Source organism: Taudactylus pleione, unplaced genomic scaffold, assembly GCF_031769625.1.
Source record: "Taudactylus pleione unplaced genomic scaffold, aTauple2 ptg000149l, whole genome shotgun sequence".
In the NCBI taxonomy this organism is placed as follows: domain Eukaryota; kingdom Metazoa; phylum Chordata; class Amphibia; order Anura; family Myobatrachidae; genus Taudactylus; species Taudactylus pleione.
The window spans coordinates 6,322,420-6,343,813 of record NW_028284551.1 but is presented as its reverse complement, the minus strand read 5'-3'; the positions used below and the strand labels follow the sequence as shown (position 1 = coordinate 6,343,813).

General features: G+C 41.7%; 1 protein-coding gene across 3 annotated transcripts in view; it reads right to left on the bottom strand.

Annotated features, from left to right (window-relative positions):
• MRTFB (myocardin related transcription factor B) overlaps positions 1–21,394 on the bottom strand; it is a 450,704-nt gene that overhangs the window by 342,724 nt on the left and 86,586 nt on the right. For all 3 annotated transcript variants that reach the window (XM_088474235.1, XM_088474234.1, XM_088474237.1), the window contains one exon: positions 15,436–15,509. The gene's annotated coding sequence lies outside the window, so the exon portion shown is untranslated. The remainder of the gene's footprint in view (positions 1–15,435; positions 15,510–21,394) is intronic.

The window sequence follows — 21,394 nt, the reverse complement described above, 5'->3', positions numbered from 1 at the left end:
ACTATTATCTATATACGGACTTTATGATGGTTATTTCATCAGGGTGATGTGCAAAAGTGGCATATTGTGGCCACCTGCAGATATGTATTGATATTGTGCAAATGTCCTTGTTTTCTTTTATTTTATTTTGCAAATTTGATGACCAACAGTATGCAAATTTATTGAGAGATAGATTATGACAAGTTTTATCGTGGAAATAAAATTATTGTTGTTTTAAAACATTTAATTATATTATCTGATTATTATTGTGCACTCTCTAGGTTCAGCGCTTTCTTAACTAGATGACTTTTTATGTTTCCATTTTATCGGGTTCAGCCGCTCACATCTTAAGTAGCTGCAGACCAGTGAGTTACCAATATTGTATTTTATATATATTTTTTTTATATGAGTAATATTAGTAGCACTAGCGCTTATTAACAATATATTTTTTTAAATGCTAGTTATACCCTTCCCCTAGTACAGTCTGAATGAGCACTTCAGACCACCGCCCAGTCACCACCCAAGAAAGCTTATTACTTTGCTGTTCTGATACCATCTGTCTAGAACACAACAGATTCTGTGTGTGTACACTATGTGTAACGCATGCGTTGTATGGGTTCTCCGAACTTTTTGCGCTTGCGCAGATACAAATAATCGCTGAACTACGTAAACTTCGGCATTGTATTCAAATTTTGTGCACCTCTGAATCAGGCTCTTCGTGTTTTTAATAAAAGTTATTATTTTTCACAATCACAGATATATTATTATTATTATATTTGGTATATGTTTGGCGCTGTGTAATTCTTCTTGTGTGAATATTATGACTATTAAGGGGCTGATGCTGAGTTTCATGGAAGTCAGGGCCATAACTAGAGGTTTGCGACTGGTGCCACCACACAGAACGAAGAGCTCTGTGGGCGGCACGTCGCTGCCCCATGGCAGTTGCTTCTGGCTAGCAGGGTGCCAGTAACGCTGCAGCAGTGCCGCCCATAACATCCTTTAGACGATACAGGCAGCCTGCCATGTATACAGCTGCATGAAGCGTCTACAAGCTCCGTGCACTGCTGCACTTCTGGGTGCTGGCTGGCCCCGCCCCCTATGCACGACATCATGATGTTATGTGCAAAAGGGATGTGGTTGGCACAGGGCACATTAAAGCCCTGTTACGGCACTGATGAAAGTAAATGTGGACTGTCACCCATTTGCAAAGTTACACGCATCTATGCGGTGCCACTACCCCTATCCATATGCTTGTTGTAGCAGCCATCCTCACTTTCAGCGCACAATTGCACCAGTCCTATACGTGGTGCAAGAGGTCTGCCCAAAACCAGATGGATCTTTGCATACGTTCCACTCAGCGCAGTTTTCAATTAAGACTATATCACACTCCAGAACACGTAACCTACTTACATTGCCCCATTGTCACCCATTTACGCCTATTCCGCTGCAAGTGAGGATGCAACTGATTTGTGTGCAATCGTAGTAGTTGTTTATAGCTGTGTACACTGACTCTGCACAGTGCTAAATACGATTTGTCTGTAAAACAGTTCCATGTTATTCTGCATCAGGCCCCAAAATATTCAACGCTTAATATTTGCAATAGACGATAAAGCTATAAACAAGAAAAAAATTAGTGTTCCAAAGGAAGAAAAATAAATAAATTCTTATTATCCGTAAATGAACTTCTAGTTAGAAACACATGCATACCTTGTGTGTTTGTCATCAAGTTGGCTTTCAAAAGGTCTGTAAACTCCAAAACGTTTGCAACACAATCTAAACTCAAAATTAAAATTTTCACATATGAACCGTGAAGGTAAAATAAATTGCTCAGTTGTACTCAGACTTTCCCCTGTAGCTCTATTAAAAAGAAAATTATTACCTCCTCACTCCATCCGAGACATCTATGAACCCCCCACCCCTCTTCCAAAATCTTTAGGACTGTGTCTAATTGAGATCCAATACATATAAAGCAAAAATAGTACATTTTGCCACTGGACTGTATAATAGTGAGCGGGGGGGCAGCACTAAACAATGAAGGGTGTCTGTCCTTCCGTATATAAATTAATTAAGAAGATAGTAGGTGCGCTCTAATTACCCCTTTAATGATGAATGCTAGACAACAAGTCACAATTTGAGACTAAGAATATTTTTATTTTTTTAATATCCACATATGTAGTACTAACATGTGAAAAGAAATCAATGTGTTAATAGACTAATGAATATAGTCCAATAGATGAATTGTGAACTGGTAGATATTGTCTATAAATAAGCAGTGCACAGAAATATCTCATTCATTAATGTGAGAATATGTGACCAGGAATGTAGGAGCGTGTGAGCTCAGTTAATGCAAAGTCTTAAGTATTGACTGCGGCGTCCCGCTAGACAATACAATGTCCTGGGTAGTCAATGGCTAAAACTGTCGGTGCCCGGGGTGCGGGATTCTCTAGGTGGGTGATGCCGGATCCGGAGGTGGCAGGCACAGGGGTCTCTCAGCCACAACAGTCCGCAGTGGATTGGTGGATGTTCTTAGTGTGTGCTGACTGGTTGGAGAGCTTGTCAATCAATTACTAATATTAACTAGGCTAAAATATGCCTGCGAGCATCCAAAAAACCTGTACATGTCATGGTGATTAATGGATAAATATAGTACTGAGGTCAGCTCTTGTTAGTGACTGCTGGAGTAAGTCGTTTTAGGGAGTGGGTAGCTGGGAATTAAATGTTTAAAACCAAAATACTAAATGGTTAATAAGTGCATGATCTAAATAAATAACATAAAGAACGTTTGGAGGCATATGTCATAATACGTACATGCCTTTAAACTTGCTTCTAGTGTAGTAATCTTAAAATCTTCTGCCTAAATGTAGGGCTCGTAGGTTGCTTGTATACAATAACTAATGTGTTTTAGTCTGTTAATGGTAACTTGTATGGTTATTGTATGGAAGAGATTTGTGACATATTATGGAGTGCTTTTTGTATCATTACTTTTGATGGTATGCATGCATAATCCAAATTGGTTGATGTACCAACAATAATTCATTGGTGGATATGTCAAGAATAATGAAGTGATTAATCACAAATGATGGATCTAATTTCGATGTCCCGGTTGAGACCCTGCGGATGAAGGGACCCCATATTTATCATCATCTGTAATTCTTCTCTATTGATTTGTTTAATGAAATCACCGCCTCTCCAGTTGGGTTTAACTAACTTGAGGGCAGTGAATTCTAAGGCTGTAGGGTCTGACCCATGATGAGTTTTAAAATGCAAGGAGATGGGGTGTTCTTCACAACATTTCCTAATGTTCCGCATGTGTTCGCTTATCCTTACTTTAAGTGGACGGATGGTCCTCCCTACATATTGTAATGCACAGGGGCACTGTAACAGGTAGATCACGCCTTTACTGTGGCATGTCAGGTTTTCATGTATCTTGAATGTTTGTTTATTGGTTGTGGATTGTACTTGTCTTGTCGGCAAAGTGCTTCTTTTATTGGTGGTAATGCAGGCTGGGCAGATCCTACAGTAGTAAAACCCTCCTCCATTCCCTCCTGGTGTCTTCTGCTTCCAAATATCAGTAAGTGTATGTTGTTTGGAAGCTGTCGGTGCCAAGTGATTCTTCACTAATTTGGTTCTCAGATCTGGGGCTTTGCGGAACACTATTAAAGGTTTGGGGGGCAGTGAAGTGCCTAGAATATCATCCCCCAAAAGTATTGGCCAATGTTTAGTCACTATTTTCTTGATTGCCCATGCTTGACTGTTGTATTGAGTTATGAAAAATACCTTATTATCAGTGTCGGCCCTCGGCTTTTTGTTTTTGTATTTTAAAAGTGGACCTCTATCAGCTTCTTTTATGGTTTTAAATGCTGTCTGTTCTTTGTTTGAGTTATAATTTTTGTTGATTAATTGTGTACTAAGGATATTGCCTTGTGTTTCGTAATCGTCCAGTTTGGAGCAATTGCGTCATATTCTCTTAAATTGTCCTGTTGGTGTCCCATCTAACCAGCTAGGTGATGACTGCTCGTAGCTAAAATAAAACTGTTGACGTTTACTTGTTACCGGTATATTTTAATATGGACGTGATTATTGTCAATGAAGATATTTAGATCAAGGAAATCTACATTGGTTTTGCTGTATTTGGTTGTAAAAGATAGATTGTGGTTATTACTGTTGATATGTTTAATGAAATTTAGAAGGGATTCCTCATCCCCTTTCCAAATACAGAAAAGATCATCTATATAATGTGTCCAAAGGACGAGGTTTGCGCCGAAACCACGGTTAGACCAGATGGAATGGTCTTCCCAATGGCTCATATGGAGATTCGCATAGCTCGGTGCAAACCTCGTCCCCATCGCTGTGCCGGTGGTTTGTAAATAGAACTGTTTTTTAAACCAGAGGTAATTATGTGATAGAATGAAGGCAATGCTTTTGAGGATAAATTCACATTGTGCCGAGCTTATGGTTGGGTCTTGAGCCAGAAAGTACTTGACGCTCTCTATCCCTTGATTATGTCTAATGACTGAATAAAGGCTAGTGACATCGCTGGTTACCAGCCAGAGATCTTGTTCTCATGTTATTTGTGTTAGTTTATTGAGTATACTTGTAGTGTCTTGAAGATATGATTTCTGTTGGTTGACGTATGGTTGTAAATAAATGTCTAGATATTGTGAAAGATTCCAAGTGAGTGAATTTATCCCTGATACTATTGGTCGACCTGGTGGATGGACGCTGTCTTTATGAATTTTGGGAAGGTGGTAAAATACTGGGATGATCGGATGTGCAGTATTTAGAAATTCGCATTCTTTATTTGTGAGTATACCTTCCTGTAGGCCCTCTTTTAGCAGGGTATGCAGTTCTTGTTGGTATTGTCTGGTTGGATCCTTTTGTAGAGGTATATAAGTAGTATTGTCCTGGATGATTCTGTGTGATTCTGTAATATAGTCATTTTTGTTTAAAATAACTATGCCCCCCCCCCTTATCAGCCGGTTTGATTACTATACTAGTGTTGGTTTTTAGCTCTTCTAGTGCTCTGTGTTCGGCTTTGGTTATGTTATTGTGTTTATGTTTAGGTATGTTCTCACTGAGTTTGCCTAAGTCTTGTACTAATAAGTTGGTGAATGTGGAAATATGATTACCTGTCACCTGTACTGGTTAGAATTTTGATGGTGGTTTGAGCTCAGTATGTACGTACCGTCCTTGAGTTGGAAGGTGATGGGGCAGTGGTTTTTGTTGAAAAAATCGTTTAAGGGTAAGTTTCCTAGCAAATTTGTGGATGTCTAAGTAGGTGTTAAATTTATCCAGATCTTTGATCGGGGCAAATTTTAATCCTTTATCTAAAATGGAGATGTGGTCTTTGGTTAGTGTAAATTCGCTTAAGTTGAAGATGCCCTTGCCTATTTCTGACTTGTTTCTAGTCCTTGATCTGGCTTTTTTGACACCCTCTCCTCCCCTACATCCTCTTCTAATTTTCTTTTTATTTGTTTGGGTGGGGGGTTCAGTGGTAGGACTGTTTGATCTAAAAAATGGTCTACACATGGTTGATCTTGTGCGGTTGACAATATATTTTGGTCAGGATTAACAATGTTATGGATGTTCTGTGAATCGGTCACACTTGTTGCTATATTCAGAATGCTTGTGTCATGAGTAGTTAGATCATGCAGTTCTGGTGCTATGTCTAACCAGTCTCTTTCTAATGAGTGTCTGGCAAGTAGGTGGTCGTTGTTGTCGTCTTCAATGCAATGTATTGAGAACGATTCTTCACTTATGGAACTGACGTCAGAGACCGATGAATACATTGATGTATTCTATAGGGTCCTATCTGGTCTGCTGATGCAGAATTTGTCTTTTTTGTGGAGTTATTGTTCATAACTCAATACAACAGCCAAGCACGGGCAATCAAGAAAATAGTGACTAAACATTGGCCAATACTTTTGGGGGATGATATTCTAGGCACTTCACTACCCCCAAACCTGTAATAGTGTTCCACAAAGCCCCAGATCTGAGAACCAAATTAGTGAAGAATCACTTGGCACCGACAGCTTCCAAACAACATATACTTACTGATATTTGGAAGTAGAAGACACCAGGAGGGAATGGAGGAGGGTTTTACTACTGTGGGATCTGCCCAGCCTGCATCACCACCAATAAAAGAAGCACTTTGCCAACAAGACAAGTACAATCCACAACCAATAAACAAACACTCAAGATACATGAAAACCTGACATGCCACAGTAAAGGCGTGATCTACCTGTTACAGTGCCCCTGTCCATTACAATATGTAGGGAGGACCATCCGTCCACTTAAAGTAAGGATAAGCGAACACATGCGGAACATTAGGAAATGTTGTGAAGAACACCCCATCTCCTTGCATTTTAAAACTCATCATGGGTCAGACCCTACAGCCTTAGAATTCACTGCCCTCAAGTTAGTTAAACCCAACTGGAGAGGCGGTGATTTCATTAAACAAATCAATAGAGAAGAAATACTGATGATGATAAATATGGGGTCCCTTCATCCGCAGGGTCTCAACCGGGACATCGAAATTAGATCCATCATTTATGATTAATCACTTCATTATTTTTGACATATCCACCAATGAATTATTGTTGGTACATCAACCAATTTGGATTATGCATGCATACCAGCAAAAGTAATGATACAAAAAGCACTCCGTAATATGTCACAAATCTCTTCCATACAATAACCATACAAGTTACCATTAACAGACTAAAACACATTAGTTATTGTATACAAGCAACCTACGAGCCCTACATTTAGGCAGAAGATTTTAAGATTACTACACTAGAAGCAAGTTTAAAGGCATGTACGTATTATGACATATGCCTCCAAACGTTCTTTATGTTATTTATTTAGATCATGCACTTATTAACCATTTAGTATTTTGGTTTTAAACATTTAATTCCCAGCTACCCACTCCCTAAAATGACTTACTCCAGCAGTCATTAACAAGAGCTGACCTCAGTACTATATTTATCCATTAATCAACATGACATGTACAGGTTTTTTGGATGCCCGCAGGCATATTTTAGCCTCGTTAATATTAGCAATTGATTGACAAGCTCCCCAACCAGTCAGCACACACTAAGAACATCCACTAATCCACTGCTTAGCTATACGTCCAATCAAAGAGGGGGCAGGGTTTTTAACCCAGTACAAACAGCCTCTCCACACAAAGTTTTCCCATACAACTCTGCCTAGAAGAAGAAGAAGATCATTTTCTTGTATTCGGACACATAGGGAACTAGAAGCTATATTAGCATAGATGTCTGCCCAATCTTCATCGTCTAGAGTTCTGTCTATATCTGTCTCCCATGCTAATTCGTGTGGGTCTTTTATATCATTGTTGGATTGTGTGAGACCTGTGTATAACATCGAAATAAGGCCTTTGGAACTAGTGTCACGGAGAGATAGTGATTCACAAAGGGTTAGTGACCTACTAGTGAGCCGATTTTTCATGGTGGAGTGAAAATGCCTTAACTGTAAATATTGATAAAAAAGCTTATGTGGGATATTAAACTTAGTCTGAATATCCGTAAATGTAGGGAATACTGAATTTTGAGTTATATCATTCAAGACCCTAATCCCCCCATCTTGCCAATATCTGGAGAAAATAGGACAACAACCTGGTAAAAACCCAGGATTATCAAATAAAGGAACTATGGGGCTTGGATATGGAGCGATATGAAACCGACGATTAGCAAAATCCCAAATTTCTAAAGAAAATTACACAACTGGATGGGTTAAGGAGAGTTTAGGTCTAGACACTCGAAGAAGCCATAATAATGCAGAAAGCGATTCTACTCGGATGGCATTTGATTCGAGCAAAACCAATATTCTTTCTGATTTTGGTTGGCTCCACATAATACATTGGGCAAGCCTGGCAGCGATGTAATAAAGTTTGAAATTTGGGAGACCTAAGCCACCTCCCGATGTACGTCTCTGTAAAATATCACGTCTGATCCTTGGACGTTTTTTGGATCATATAAATTGGGAGGTAATATGTGATAAATATTTAAATACATATGGAGGAATCCGCACCGGTAATGTTTGAAAAAGATACATCAAGCGTGGAAGTAGGTTCATCTTCACTGCGTTGATCCGGCCAATCCACGAAATATAACAGCCACTCCACATATCAATATCTTTCTTAAATTGCGCCAAAAGCTTGGGGTAGTTAGCTTGGAATAGTTGATGATAATTTTTCGTAAGGTTTACACCTAAATATCTAATATGCCGTCTATGCCATTGGAATGGGTAATTACATTCTAGCATATGCTTAGAGTCTCCTGGGATATAGAAGTCAAGAACTTCCATTTTCTGAGCATTAATTTTATAACCAGAGTGGCTGCCATATTCTTCAATCTCTTTAAATAAATGAGGGAGGGAAAAGATCGGATCAGAGACAGTCAAGAGAACATTGTCAGCGTATAACGCAATTTTGTGTTCAACATTATTTACTTTAATACCCTTGATGTTGGGATTAGACCTAATTTTAGCTGCCAAAGGCTCAATCAGAGATGTCAAAGACAGGCGAGGCTACCCCATTGGCCAATACTGATGCTCTAGGAGCGGCATAAAGTGCCGCAATACCATTGTAGAATCTCCCACCTATACCCATCGATCTGAGAACACTAAACATAAACGGCCAAGAAATACGGTCAAATGCTTTTTCAGTATCTAGTCCCATAACTGCAGCTGGGAGCCTTTGACTGTGTATGGAATGGATCAGATCAATAGACCGTCGGGTATTATCCGATGCTTGGCGACCAGATATAAATCCCACCTGATCCGGGTGTATTAAAGAAGGCAAAATAGGGCTTAATCTATTTGCTAACATTTTTGCATATATTTTTATGTCCACATTCAATAAAGAAATGGGTCTATAGTTGGTGCAGAGTTCCGGGTCTCGACTCGGTTTGGGAATAACCACGATGCTAGCCAATGAGGTCGCCCCATCAAAACAGTTCCCATCTAAAAGCTTATTAAAAAAAACTTTCAGAAAGGGGGTTAATAAATTGGCAAATTTTTTGTAGTACTGTGGAGTAAATCCGTCAGGGCCTGGGGCAGCTGAAGGCTTAAGTTTTTTAATGGCTGTCAAAATCTCTTCATCCGTGATATCAGTGCTCAATTCTAACAGCTGCTGTTCGTTGATGGACGGAAGAAGGTTGTTAGATAAATATGATTCAGAGGAGAAGTCTGAGCAAGCCATAGGAGGAGGATTATGGGGTAAATTATATAGACTTTTATAGTAATCAAAGAACTCATTCACTATATCCTCTGAATCTTAAGTAGTGGTACCTGAGTGACGGAGTTTGAGTTTATTAATCCACCCTGAGGCTCTCTTTTGTCTAAGCTTGCTCGCCAAGACAGAGTCTGCCTTATGGTAAAATTTTTGTTGTCATTTTTTTAGTATAGATGCGGATCTGCGCGAGAGAATAGTATTTAAACGACCTTTGAGAGACTCTATCCTGACAAGCAAGTCAGAGGAAGGGCGTAGTTTATGTTGCGTCAAGAGTTGTGTTAACTCCTCTTCCAAAGAAGAGATTTCGCGCTGTGACTGTTTCTTAAGAAACGCTGCCTTACTTATAAGCTTGCCTCTTATTGTAGCCTTATGAGCTTCCCAGATTACACCACAAGAAACTTCCTCTGAGGAATTAAACTCAAAATAATCAACAATAGCAGATTTAATATCATTGAAAAAAGAAGGGTTTAGCAGAAGGGCGTCATCTAAACGCCATTTCATTGATCTCCTAGGAGATTTACATAGATCAACCATTATATATGTGCCAGCATGATCCGTCCATGAGAATGGTGTAATGTCAGCTCGAGCAGTCATATGGGCAAGAGAACGTGAGATTAATATCATATCTATTCTAGAGTAAATTTGATGCGGGCCAGAGTAATGAGTGTAATCCCTTGCTGTGGAATTTTTAAGTCTCCAAGAGTCTATTAGAGCCAGTTTAGTGATATTATTACACAGAGAGCGAGTTGCGCGAGGGGTGTCTTGAGCTTTCTTAAGGTGGGAGGGGGAGGACTTATCCAAAGTAGGATCAAGTACCGTATTAAAATCACCTCCAATGATGAGATGACCTCTAGCAACTCACTCAATACGTCTGAAGAGGTCATTGAAAAAGGCACATTGACCACTATTCGGGGCGTAAATGTTAATAATAGAAATAGTTTCAGAGTGAAGTGTACCTACCAGGATAAGATAACGACCTTCGGGATCAGCTATAGATTTGGAAAGTACAAACGGTACTTTGCTACCAATCAAAGTGGCTACCCCCCGTTTTTTACAGTCTGTAGAAGCAAAATAAGTTTGGGAAAAACGTTTACCTCGTAATTGGGTATGTGCACTAGACAAATGAGTCTCTTGAAGTAAAACTGTCTGCTTTCTCTTTTCTACAAGCCCCTAAGACTGTTATACGTTTTCTAGGGGAATTTAGACCATTAACATTAATGGATAGAATTTTTAGTGACATATGTAGAAAAGTGTAGCAATTGCTCAATCAAATACACAGTTGGATATAAAAGTATCAAAAGAAAAATCCGAATGGGCTTCGAAAGAGAGGAAAAGAGAAAATAGAGAAATAAAAACTACCACAGAGAAAGAAAGAGAGGGAAGAAAAAGGAGAAAAATAGAAAAAAAAAAAAGGGCCTAAGAAGGCCAAAAGCCTCAAAAAAATAGACCTCATTTAGGAGTCCATACAATGACAAAGCTACATAAATTGCTAACTTACAAACAAGGGTGTGGGGGTGGTGGCAAAAAATAATTTTTCAGTCAGAAGCCAGTCAAGACCATGGGCCCTTAAACAGCTAATAATATATCTCAAAATAGATTAAAGAAATAAAATAAAAAGAAATACAAATGCAAATGGATCCGTGTTGATCCCGATAAACATTATATGTCAAAACTTTATAGATATAATAGAAAATCAATAATACTATTCTAGAAAAACTAGTATACAATATCTAGGAGTTAAACCATGACAAATAGATTCTGTTTAAACTCAAAGTCAGTCCGCTAGAGGACTGAAACTATACCATTAAATCTGTACGGAATAGAAGAACCATATTGAATACATTGTAAAAGGCAACACACTTTCAAGTATGAAAACTAGAAAAAGACAATATTCCAGTTATATTAATCAATCTGAACTATTTAGCCTCACGGCGGGTGTGAGCGTCCATTACGACGACCATTAACTGTAGACCATTCTGCTGAGGGTGGCCCAGATTGTTGAGGCTTAGTGGGGGCTTTAGAAGCAGAGATAGTGATGGGGTCTGGAAGTATTTCTAAAGTTTCCAAAATGTTTTGGCCTTCCTCCACTGTTTTAGCCAAATGAGTTGTGTTATTAGCAAAGACCTGTAATTGAAAAGGAAAGTTCCAACGGTATTTGATGTTATGTTGTCTTAATAATTTGGTGATTGGTTGAAGGTCTCTGCGTTTCTGGATTGTCGACGGGCAAGGTCTTGAAAAATTTGTATCTGAATGTCTTTGAAATCAATAAAGGGAGTATCCCTTGTGGCAGTAACAATTTTCTCTTTGGTGTGAAAGTAGTGCAGTCTCGTTACAATATCTCTTGGGTTTTGACCAGGGGACAGTTTGGCTCGTAAGGCTCTGTGAGCTCTGTCTAGGAGTAAATCACTTTCCGTAAGGTCAGGGAGTATATGTTGGAAAAGTTCCCTCAAGAAGGATGGTAGAGAAGGAGGTAAAATTGTCACCGGTACATTTCTAATTCTTAGATTGTTTCTCCGAGATCTGTTCTCTAGATCTTCCTATTTCTCTTTAATATCATTGATCTCGGTCCTTAATAGGGTGAGCTCCCTGTCCACTACAGACTGATAGCGACAAAGATCGTCCGTTTTGGACTCAAGCGCATCTGTTCAGGTACCCAGAGCAGTGAGATCGGACTTAAAGTCATCTACAGCCTTTGTTGGAAGGTCACCTTAAAAGATGAGGCTGACTGTGGGGAGGTTGAATGATCAATAGATTGAGTAGGTGCTCTAAGTTTGGTATTGAAAATACTCGGGGTCGTTGCTGCCGCCGATTTCTTATTTTTATGAGACATTGCACTAGATACTTAGAGACTTTGGAGACAGATTGGCAAAATAAAATTGCTAACGTAAATCAATAAAATCCGTAATGATAGATATAAATGAGACACGGATCCACAGCAGAGATCAAGGAGAAGGGCCCATTGAGCCTAGAATCAGGCCATAACTAATCAGACATCTCTTGAACTGTAAGGTAAGGCAGAGGAGGCAGAGACACCTTTTATTTTACTGCAATTTCACAAGTTTGCTGGGTGAGTCAGCTAGGCAGCAGATATAGCAGACACAACCCTCTTCACTAGCAGGGGTTAAAAGCGTATTCCTTTCTCTGCTTAATTAATTTAATTAATTGGGTCTTCCCTCCGAGGGACTCCTCCCGACATAGGAGCCACTACACTAGACAGTGGGTGAGTCAGCAGAGGGAGAGGAGACACGCCGCAGCAGCGCCCACACCAGTAAGATCCACTGGTCCACTGGTCCCCCGGCGGCTATGGGTTATTAGCAGAGGGGACACAGTCCATCAAGGGCCAAGGGGCCAGTGGGGTTGTGGAGTTATCAAGAGGGCTCACCTCGGGGGTCCGCGATGCCGTGCCGGTCCCGGCAGGCAGCGTCTTCAAATCCAGGTCGCGGCCTCTGGCGCGTCTCAGGTTCCAGAGCTCCAGACAATAGAAATATGTCTCTACAGTCCAAACAGCGTCGCGATGTAGCAGGTGGCGAACAGCGATAGCTACCTGGGGTCTGTTGGGTAGGCGGAAAAGGCACCAGCTCCCGGCAGGGTGCGACAGCAAGGACGCCGGAGGAAGCACAGCCAGGAGAGGATGGCCAGGCTATTGTGCAGGGTGCACAGCTTAATCCGGAGTGTAGGCTCCTACACAAGATGGCGGCTCCAGCGACCCGCGGCTCAGGCCGCGTTTATTCCAAAGGGTCTCCTGGTGTTTAGAGTACCCCTCCGCAGGCCCCAACACCCCCAGCAGGGTGCAAGGGGATGCAAGGAGGCCGCGATGACGTCCGCCGATCACCGCCGGTCCGCCCGGCCTCAAAATTTAGTCCCCGGCTTCGGGAGGTCTAGTAGGACGCGATGTCGCAAAAGCCAGACACAGCTCCCAGCGCCCACCAAGGCACTCAACAAGGTAGCGGAGGGTAAGGGTGGCTCAGTGGGTCCACCGATTCAGCTCCCGCTACAATAGCAATGTATTTTAAGAGTAATCCAGTGGAGCTCCAAAGCACACGCGACCACTCTGCTCGGCAACCAGGCCACGCCCCCCTGGGCGTCTGCATCTTATGCTGCTGTCTCCGGGCATATGCATTGATTAGCATATCCTCGCAGCGGCCGGGTGCGTGCGTCTGCTAGCGCGCGTTCCTTGTTGAATCAGGCCCAAAGTGCATATTGTAGTACAAGTCTGTAGCAGAGCTGTCAGATCAGCTAAGTAAGAGAAGCAACTCCCCCGTAGCACGGCATCCTGCTGCAAAGCTGTGGAGTAGCATTTCATGCATTTTATGCAGCTCAGTAATACATAGCCTTTGATATGTATAGTAGTTTCAAATATTGGCTTTACCTTCTCAAATTTGCCTACAAGACTGACAAGAGATCTCTGGGAGATAAAAGGAATATGAAGAAGAACATTAAAAATATTCGTTAACGGTACGGAATGGTGAGTTCTGCAAGGTACAGTATCATCACAAAAACTATATACACTGCTATACACATATTATATACACATCATTTTATATGTACATTCCCTTAATATTAACATTTGAAAAATACATGAAAAAGGTTCATTTTTTTGATGAACTCATCTCCAAGCGCCGGCTCAGCAGTGAAAGCAGCCAGTCTGAAAGGGGTCTCAGCCGCGTCACACCCAGTATGGATGAGTGTACAAATCCTGGGTGCGACCCGGCATTTGCGATGTGAAAGAGCTACAGTATCATTACCAAGCAGTCCTGTTTTTTAAGTAGATGGGTCAAAATACTATAATATGTATTTAAAAAAGAGCAAAATACGAAAAGAAAACTGTTATTCTTATCCATTGCCCCCTCTGTCTCTCTCCCATTGCTCGCTCCATGTCTCTCTCTTTCCCCCCCATGTCTCTCCATTTGTCCCTCTCCATGGCCCCCCCGTGATAGACAGTCCTCAGATCAAATACTTCCTGTTTGATCTCCCACAACGCACTGCGCTGTAGGACCCCATTCAGCAACAGGAAGCCTCAGGATTCACTGCCTGGTGCTTTACAATGACAGCTCTCCCCCCGTTCATCGCAAACCCCCCCCCCCTCTACTCCATGCCGCCTACCCCTCTCCCAATCCAAGCCTACCATAGACTACATAATAAGAGGCAGCAAACATTGTTAGACCCAATTTACCATACTGTATCTATCTGTGAATACCCAATTGTGGTTTTATTATTGTGCATACGCATTCCAATATATGCTGGTGCCATAGAAATAATAATAAAAGATAGTCATTTAACAAATACATATTTGTTGCTTGAAATAGTGACTTTTTTTTTAGCTTGAACTACTTGGTAAGGCAAGGCCAGATTAACAATGGGATAGATGGGACTAGACCCCCTGGCCTCCATGTAAAAATAGGCCCATTATCATGACAGCGTGAGGACGACTAGTCAACAGCTGATCAGCCATAAATTAGAAGTATTAAAATTGTATTTAATTAAATTTTTTCTACTTTTATGTATTTAGAGAGACATTGCAAACGATTGTATAGTGTTCTACACACACACATGGCACCGGTCAAATCCCCTCAGCTTCTCCCCAGACCCACGTGGCTCTTAATCTGGCCCTGGGTGAAGGCAAGGGTTTCCTCCACTCTCGGGGGGTGATTAAATTGTTTTGTGGATGGTGATAATTAATGGGCGCTCAGTGTTGCAATACAATTGCTCTTGGCGTCCATTAAGTATCGCAGTCTTCATGCCCAGTTTAGCCGCGTAAAACGGCTAAACCCGTTTAAAGTCCTGGTTAGGGCGCCTAAGCTGTTGTTTGGGGTCCTAACCATGGGCTTATTGCACATTTTTGCTCACACTCTTCTAAAGGTGAGAGCAGAAATGCCGGTGGCGATCGCATCAGAATGGAGCAACAACTGAATTGCTCAGTCGGACCCCTCCCCCCCAAAAAATAGCCGCCTAAAAAACTATTGAATTGCCCCCCTCTGACTCTGCACTGTATTGGTCTCTACTTATCGCTGAATGACACTGAAATGTACCCCATCTATGTACTGTACTTGTTATTAGCACATGCTTAACATGAGTAATCTTTTTACTGTTGCCAAAAGGTTTTCTGAATCATAACACCAACGAGAGAAATGTATTTTCATTTTGCTAATAGTCAGTTTTGTTATATTATTATGTATATTATGTGGATAACTGAAACAAACCTTTTACTCTAATCTGGAATTCGACCTCAGTGTCTTTCGCATTCTTATCTGCTGTAATTGGTTTATAGCAAAACCTGCAACAAAAAGAAAGGAAAGTTAGAACTTACACAAAACAATCTAACTAAATGTCATCACACATTTGTTTAATGTTTATTACAACCAATGCTTATAGGCCTCAATTCAGTATGTGTCTATCAATGGAGAGTGCCTAGTTACCGGTCAATGCTGGTCACGAACCTGCCCACATGTTCAACTTATGTACGTTTCTCACCAAACTACCCATTATTTTCATGTGCATATAGGTTAAAATAATTCTATGTTCCCAATTGAACTGGGATTGTATTTGTTTTATCAAGTGATCACATCTATGTGTATGTGGGGTCACTGGCTGAGCAGAACAACTGTACAGTCTTGTCCATAATGTGTGCATCTATGTTGGCCAAAAAGATTTGGGTGTTAAGGGATTGTACCAAACAATCACACTGACAGGCTTCTCAGAGCTCTTACGTATCCTTCTGGAAATGAATACCTGCACCTCTTATGGAAAAAAATCTGACCTGTATGCTCCTTGGAAAGATGATGATGATATTATTATTAAATAATAACAACATTGAATATTGAATTAATTACTATTTTAGAGGTAAAGTAACTTATCTTAATTTTTTTCTTCACTTAAAGGACATTTATCATAGGGCAAAGTGCCAGTGAAAACATTGGTGACGATACAGAAAACCACTGAAGAAATGTGTTATTCTTTGAATGAAGCAATTTTTTCTGTGTTCAGTGGTTTTAGAATCTAAATTATTTACAAAGAAAGCAATTGTTATCTAGTCAGGTAACAAATGCATACAGTATATTGCCCAATATATGGCCCGGGGAAGCGGTAAGCTAATCCTTACTGCTACGGAACACTATTGCTTGGGCAGCTGACTATGGCTCAGCTGTGCCAATAGTAATGTTATTTATAAATTGCAGTGATAAAAAAGAAAAAACAAATAAAATCTTTCTTATCCGCGGGACAGAAAAAAACAAAACCTCAGCCTCATTACCACATATTAATAAATAGACTCCTAAGACATTTATAGCATTGCTCTAGTTATGCCAGGCTGGGGCTTATGAGATACGTGGAGATTGTGAAATAATGTGCTCTCAAAAACTCAGCTGCTCCCACAAGACTAACAAGATTAATTTACCACCCATTCTGTGAATTCAAAATTCACAGCTCTATAATGCATATTACCAGCCCAATATTATTTCCTAAAGGAAATTCTAATCATGCAATCCTCATCTGTCAATTGAGACATTTTATGCTGAACAAATGAAAGTAAACACAATAAGATAAAATATGATTTAATTCTAGTACCCCAGCCAGTCTGCTGTCACTACGGCATAACAACCCCAACTCAGAATCAGGTTAATTACTTAAGAGATGCTAAGAAAAACTGTACAAACGGTACTTGAGAACCAAGTTTATTACACTAAATTCTGAAAATAGGTTGATACAAACTTAAATACTGAGCATTAATTTCAGCGCACAAATTACAGGATGTAAAGGGCTTTTCACGCTAGAGCTTAAATTCTAGAGGGGATACATTGTATTATGTCAATGTACTTTTGGTTTGTTTCCTCCAGTGCCCCATGTTGTGGAGCACTGTGACACAATACAAATCAATAATAAAAATATCAACCATATCGTCAAACTACAGTTAGCATATGAAGTGCTTTCAGTAATTGAGAGAAAAGAGCTATACACATTAAGAATTATTATCATTATTTGCCTAGGGAAGCATTGCTCAGGAGCAAAACAGTAAGTTTACTAAGAATTGTGTCTGGCCAGTTTAAACTCGTTCATTATCACAGGGACACGGGAGAGTTTTGTCAGCTGAAGCACTCAAATTTACCAACGGTCGAGTTTTGCCGAATTGTGGTTTCCGATAGTGTACGAGATCATGTTTTCTCTTCATGTTCCCTGTGTCTGACCGCAGCCAAACACACCCGAACATGCAGCCTGCACAGAGGAGTGAGATCTGTGCAGGCTTATGTATAGTGTAAAAAAAAGTGTATAGTGTAAAAAAAAAAAAAAAAGTGTACAAATAAGAACAAAAAAGGCATGGGGTTCCCCCTCGTAAGCATAACCAGCACTGGGTTTTTTGAGCCGTTCTTGGTTCAGGAAATATGGGGGAAAAACGGCATGGGATCCCCCCGTATTTCAATTAACCATGACCAGGCTCCAGAGCAGGTTCTGGTTGAGGAAATACGGGGAAAAAAATTCCATCAACTAGCACCAGGTTCTTACTAGTAGGGGCGGGGTAATGTCACAGCCAGGGTGTTTCTCATGGTCTCCCGGCCCGGCCAAAAGCACAACTAGTCAGCCCAGGCCAGGGATTTCTGGGGAGGCGGGAATAAAGTAACCAGTGTAACTCAGGCCCGGCTGAAGCCCGGGGTTATCCCCTGCATCCCTGGTCTGGATGCAGGGTTGATACGGTTAAAGATTAGATTTAAACTAATATTGTATTTTACAGGTGGACTACAGGTTACAGCAAGCCTTCCCCACATGCCGGTACTTATAGAACAGCAAGTACCGCATTAAGGGCCCAATGGTGCCTGTAGTCCTGCTGTAAAAGCAATATTAAAATAAAGACATGACATACACACACAATTTGGATTATTTTATTACACATGCACTCATTCATTTTGTCACGGCCAGGGTATTTCAGCACGGCGCTAGGCGGGTGTTACCTGTGAGGTCGTTGTGGCGCGGGCTGTTTGGTGGCGGAGGTGGTGTCTGGCGGGGGGCTTTGGCTGCGCACGTTGTTGTGCGGCCCTGTTGTCACTCTGCGCTGGTGAGGCCTGGCGGCGTCTCCATTCCGTTTGGCATGGGCGCCGCCATCTTGCCTTCTGGCCATGTGATGCGGCTGGCCAATCCTGGTGAGTCACATGTTCCCTCCGGCCAGTAACAGCACGGCATGGGGTATTTAGGAGGGGTCAGTGCCTTCCTTCTTTGCCAGTGTAACGTGTATCTCAACCTAGCTGAGAGGGAGTTCTCTGTGCTTTCCTGTTCCTGTGAATTCGCTGTCTGCCAGTCTGCCTGTCAGCTCCTAGCTCCCACTGGACTACCCCGCTTCCTCCATCACCCTTGCCCATACCTGAGTGCCTGAGCCTGCTGACATCCTGCGCTTCAGTTCACTACCTGCAAACCTGGCTTGATTATTTTCAGTTCACTACCTGCAAACCTGGCTTGATTATTTTCAGTTTCACTACCTGCACACCTGGACAGCTCCAATTGTTTCTACTTGGACATTAACCCTTTTGCTCCCACCACAGAACTCTTGTGCACATTTATATATTCCTGGACTTTTATTTACTGCCACATTATATGTCTACTCAAGCACTTATTAAAAATCCTAGTTTTATTTTCAAATCTGCTTCTGTGATTGCTCCTGCTACCACCCCGAGTCCACAAACAACCCAGAACATAACACATTTACTCACATTACATACTTACCTTGTCCCTTGCGCTGGTCGGCCCCTTCTCCAATAGGCATCCTAGGCACTGGTCGGTCCTCTTCTCCATGTATACATCCCAGGACTTTGCAAAATAAAAAAAACTATTTACCCGTGCCCATGAACAATAATGCTGTACTTAAAGTACAGCAACACCCGAATGAAAGCGGATTCACTGTATTTCCTATAGAAATTTATGGCTGAGAGCCTAGCCCCCAGATTTCAGCTAATAAGCGCTTTCCCCATAGACTCCAATATCTTATTCACAATATGATGTGACTAGGACGCTCCAGGAGACTGCGCTGATTAATTTGCTATGTGACTTGTATATCTGTGTGCGACAGGATGGAGTTATAATCCCAACAGTCGGGATACCGATGCATAGAATGCCAGTGCCGGAATTCCAACACCTTTCAGAATCCCGGCGCTGACATCCCGACTGTTAGTACTTGGGTTAGGGGGGGGGGGGGTTAGGATGTGCTGGGAAGGGCAGGAGGATCATTGATGAGATATTTATATTGCAGCTACCGTAAGCATTATTAGCAGCACATCCCCGAGGCTGGGGCACCTGTGTATATTTCCAGTTTCACTACATGCACACCTGGACAGCTCCAATTGTTTCTACTTGGACATTAACCCTTTTGCTCCCACCACAGAACTCTTGTGCACATTTATATATTCCTGGACTTTTATTTACTGCCACATGATATGTCTACTCAAGCACTTATTAAAAATCCTAGTTTTATTTTCAAATCTGCTTCTGTGATTGCTCCTGCTACCACACCGGGTCCACAAACAACCCAGAACATAACAGTTTGCACTGGCCCCATGGAGCCGGCCACGGATCAGGAGACAGGAGTGGATTTGTTCCGGTGCATTTCTGGTCGTTTAGAAAATCTGGAAAACATGCAGCATCAGATGGCTCAATTTCTGCAAGAGATGTCCAAGCGACAGGATAGTTTGCAAACTTCCTTTTCTACCCCTGAAGTACCAGCATCTACATCCGCATCAGCGTCTGGGAATACAGGAGGCAGATCATCTCCCCGCTTACATCTTCCTTTACCAAGTAAATTTGACGGCAATCCTAAACTCTGCCGAGGATTCCTAAATCAGTGTGACATACATTTTACCCTGCAGCCTGACAACTTTCTAACTGCAAGAACTAAAGTGGCTTATATAATCTCTCTGTTATCCGGCCAGGCCTTGGAATGGGCTTCCCCACTCTGGGAGCGCTCAGATCCGCTGCTGGATAATTATGCAGGCTTTGTGTCATCCTTCAGGAGGATTTTCGATGAACCTGGGCGTACTGTATCAGCATCATCAAACATCATGACACTGAGACAAGGGGTCCGTCCTGTCAGTCAATATGCCGTGCAATTTCAAATTTTAGCATCAAAGCTCAAATGGAATGAGGAAGCCCTCACCTCGGCCTTCTGGCATGGGTTGTCAGACCGACTAAAGGATGATCTTGTCACTCGAGAGCTTCCTACTAAACTGAACGACATGATTTCATTGTGTATCAAAGTTGACCTACGCTTCAGGGAACGTCAGGCTGAAAAAAAAAAGAACTGACCGGCAAAGGTCATTTACCCCCTCCATTTCTACCCGATCCATTCCTTCTCCTACTGAAGAGGAGCCTATGCAGGTGAATCATACACACCTCTCCAAAGAAGAACGTCAGAGAACAATGCAAAAGAACCTCTGTCTGTACTGCGGAGAGTCCGGTCACCTGCTGATCTCCTGCCCCCGTAAACCGGGAAATGCCAAATCCTAACTGGAGACATCAAGTTAGGAGTTATGAACCCGTCTCCAAAAATTAAAGATTTCACGATTACCCTAGCCTTTGATCTTAAACCCAAACCTGTCTTTGCTACTGCTCTACTTGACTCAGGAGCAGCCGGAAATTTCATAACGTCTAGTTTCATAGATAAATTTCAGATTCCTTGTTTGTCTCTCAACCATGCCATCTCTCTGACCTCTATAGACGGACGCCCTCTAACTAACGGGATAGTCACCAAAGAGACTCAACCAGTATTGGTCCGAATTGGAGCACTTCATTCTGAGTCCTTAAAATTCCTGGTGATATCAGAGGCCTCTCAAGAAGTGGTTCTTGGTCTACCCTGGCTACGTCAACATAATCCCAGGATTGATTGGAGTTCTATGCAGATTCTGTCATGGGGTATGGACTGTCAGAAATCCTGTCTTCCAAAAATTCGACCTGTGAGAAAGACAGTTCCATTAGTTTCTTCTGCCATTCCCAAGGAATATCAGATGTTCGCCGATGTGTTCTCTGAGCAACAAGCAAATATCTTACCCCCTCATAGGGAATGGGACTGTCCAATTGAATTGATACCTGATAAGATACCACCTCGTGGTCGTACCTATCCGCTGTCCTTGCCTGAGACTCAAGCCATGACCGAGTACATCCGGGACAACCTGGCAAAGGGGTTCATTC